The following is a 3731-nucleotide window of genomic DNA, read 5'->3' on the forward strand; positions in this document are numbered from 1 at the left end:
GATAAAAGATCACCTATGCCAAATCAGTTTTTATTTATTACTTTAGCACAGAAATGTTTACGTGAAAAAAAATGAAAAAAGATAACTTTAATCAAGTGACAAAATAATGATTATTTTGAAGAAAATAATAACAAAATATTCTTTTATATCAGGATATAGTTGGTTTTTTTATTCACAGAATAGTTTATTTGCCCCACCTGGCAGGCCACCCCCTTGTTAGCAGGGTGAATATCCATCTAGTTGTACACGGCTTGGTTGCAGCCTGTTTGTGTCCACCCTAAGCTCAACAACCTGAACAGAGGTTCAGACTTAACTCCATTTGTGGTTCTTCTCCTTGGTCATGGTTGGTGTGTCAGTGACAGGCCAATGTGACAGTTTTGTTGCCCTCTCACAGAGTGAAACGCTAGTGTTTCTCTAAGATCATGTGCTGTTGCAAGATGATGTTGAGGTTCAGGTCCTTCCAGGCATGTAAGTTCCTTCCCTGGAGGCAAGATGGCCCGACAGGCCATGTCCCACATCAGGGAGAACATGACAAGCACGAAAGGCGCACAAAGGGCTTGTGCCAGCCACCTTCCTCCTTGCTGAGGATATAAACCTATGCCTCCACCTCCTGATGGGACTGGATGGAGCCTGGCTTGACCATGGCCAAACCATGCCTCAGACCCTCCCGCTTCAAGCCTCAGACAAGAGCCCCCAGGTTATCCCCTGCCTCAACCCTCTCCAAGCTCTTGAACATCTCAATGTCACCACAGCATGAATATTTTTGTTATGTCCCAGCAACTCACACTCATCTCCCGTCTTCAAAATTCCATGCTCTAGTGTACCTGTAACCACTGTGTCCCAGCCAGGGATAGAGTAAACTGACTCTATAGGCAGCAGAAAGGGCTTCTTCAGGTCGCTGGTGGGCACTGGGATATAAGTGTCCACAGCATCCAGCAGCTTCTGTACTGACTTCACAACTAGCTCGGGATCACTTTGCTCAAGGGCACAGAAAGCAGAGCCGATGATGACTGGAGTCTCTTTTCCTTTATAGCCAAACTTAGTAAGGAAGTCCGGTATCTCCACCTCTACCAGCGCCACCATCTGTGACTCCTGGACACCATCTGCCACAACACGCCCTACCCCAATCTGTTTAGTCAGTAGTAAGTGCTCTCTGGTCTGGAGCACGGGGCCATCATTAGCTGCCACCACCAGGATGCAGCTATCCAGAAGGGTAGTGCTTGTAATCATATTCTTAATGTAATCTGCGTGACCAGGGCAGTCTGTGTGGGCATAGTGGTGGGCAGCAGTGCTATACTCCACATGGGCTGCGTTAATGGTGATACCCTGAGCTCCTCAGGGGCATTGTCTGCTATCTCCTCGTGCTTCTTGAATTTAGTCCCACCTACTTCTGCTAGAATTTTGGTGATGGTTGTGGTCAGTGTGGTTTACCGTGGTCCACATGGCCGATGGTAGCCACATTCACATGAAGTTTGTCTCTGTAGGTCTTCTTGGCCTCCACCGTCAGGCTGCGGCATAAGATGGGCAATCCCTGGGCTTTGGGAAGCTGCAGCCGACCTTGCAGCACTGGGGTCAGGCTGGCTACTCAAGCCTGACATCATTCGCAGAAGGGTGGCAGCCACCACTGGGGTGGTACTCCATGATGAGGACCAAGTACTAGGCACTGGGAGCCGGCACCTGCAACTGAGGAAGGGCACTAACGACTGCCTAGTAGGTCATATTTTAAAGCCATTATTTAAAAAGAGAGTGAAAACTACTAAAGAGAAGAAAGACAAATTGGGGTTTGGATATTAAGATAGTAAACTTTTAGATGTGTGAGATTGTTGAAATTGTGTACTTAAAAAGACTTTCTAGTATTAACCTTTCTGTAGGAAAATGAAATACATTTCAAGGTTATAAATAGTAGCATTTACAATGCCGCTTTACTGTTTTGCTAGTCCTATGTTTGAATGAATGCACTGCTACTGAGTATTGAAGAAAGCATAACTGAGTAATGGAGAAAAAGAAGAGAATTCTGTTCTCAGAGCTAAATATACCATTGAAATCTACCCGATGACTTTATAGACATACACAGGTGCCAAGGATCCGAGTGCAACCAATTATGACTAGTAATAATCAGATACATAGATTAGAGACACATGTGCCAACATCATAGTGTTATTAGCAAAAACAACGTGTCTTTCTGTAAGAAACACTACATTTTAAAATGAAATGGAGATCTTTTTTAAAGGTTAAAAAGTCATTCAATTTTAAGTCTTACAGCGTTTATACTGAGTTCAATATTGTATAACTATATTAATTCAACAGTGAACCTAAAAATTTTATAGCCACTTTTGAAAGACATGTATCTTTGCTCTGGAAACTGTTATTGGGTATGTTAAAGCTCTAATGAAATGCTTCTTCTAAAAAGTAAATATATATATATATATATATATACATCAGTTAGTTTCCATGTGTTCATCCACCACCTCTGACTCTTACAGTCTTCCCTCCCCTTCTTCCTCAATGGTCCCTGAGCCTTGGGTGGCAAAGGTTTGATATAGGTGTCCTATCCAGGGACATGTATTCTGCAGTCTATTGTTCTCTGTACTTTGACCAGTTATGACTTTCTGGGTTAATCACTATCTGCTGCATGAGGAAGCTTCACTGGTGGGAGTTGAGAGGTGTATTCAAATTCTTTTTGCTGCCCCTCCCATTATGTTCCTGAGCCTTAGATGTAAAGGTTGCATTGTAGATGTGTCACTTAAGGCTAGGCCCCTCACAGACACTTACTCACTTTGTTTGACCAGTTATGGAACTTTGTAATAGTATCTATCTATTGTAAAAAGAAACTTCTTGGATGAGTGGTGAGAGATACATTTGCCTGTACAAATAAGGATATGCATTTGGAGTACAGTAAAAAATTACATTGATCTAGAGATGTGACAAAAGTAGGTTTTATTCTAGGATCTATGGCCTCTCCAACCATGTGTATTTGGCTGTTTACAGTACCACATGAGTTCTTCTCACTGAGTGTGCCTTAAGTCCAATTAGGTAGTTGTTGATTACCCCCAATATAAAAGTGCCACTATTGTACCAGTAGAGATTATTTGCTGTGTTGGTCATTGTAGTGGCTCATAGACTTTACAGATATATGGAATCATTAGTTTGGTTTCTCCCTTGGCAATATGCATAGTATCTTCTGATACTACTGGAGCTAGTCTTCAGAGAGGAGGCTTTCATGTCAGCTCTAACTTGATTGCCTCAAGTCCTGTATCCAAAGACTATCCTGTCTTCAGCAATAGTGTCTTCCCTTCAAGTTCTAAGACATAATGAAGAATTTTCCAGAGAGCTAGGAAGCTACCCATATGAACTCACAGCAATGGTAACAGTATGAACAAGACCCAGACAAGCTCAAGGCAGACAAAATTCCAGCAGAGTAATGGGGAAGTGGGCAAGAAATCCCAAACTTAGCTGAAGCTACTGGTAACTGACGACTGCTGGGAGAGAGAGTAAGTTTCCTTTAAGGGTGTGATGCTATATAGGTTAACCAAGCTTCAGTGGATAGACACACACCAAAGAACATTTGGGGACAGAAATTTGAGCTGATAATCTTTAATATATATGTCAGAGTACATGAAATCTGGCAGGGGGCTATGAATGGGGTACAAATAGGATAGAGGGTCTAAATATTATCAAATATATTTTATGAAATTTTAGAGATTCAATTAAAAAAAAGAAATATCAGTTGG

General features: G+C 42.2%; 1 pseudogene; it reads right to left on the reverse strand.

The window, feature by feature from the left end:
- Positions 1–309: 309 nt before the first annotated feature.
- Positions 310–1598, reverse strand: LOC103736158 (annotated as a pseudogene).
- Positions 1599–3731: the final 2133 nt, after the last annotated feature.

This window comes from Nannospalax galili, unplaced genomic scaffold (assembly GCF_000622305.1).
Source record: "Nannospalax galili isolate Female #2095 unplaced genomic scaffold, S.galili_v1.0 scaffold150, whole genome shotgun sequence".
Lineage (NCBI taxonomy): Eukaryota > Metazoa > Chordata > Mammalia > Rodentia > Spalacidae > Nannospalax > Nannospalax galili.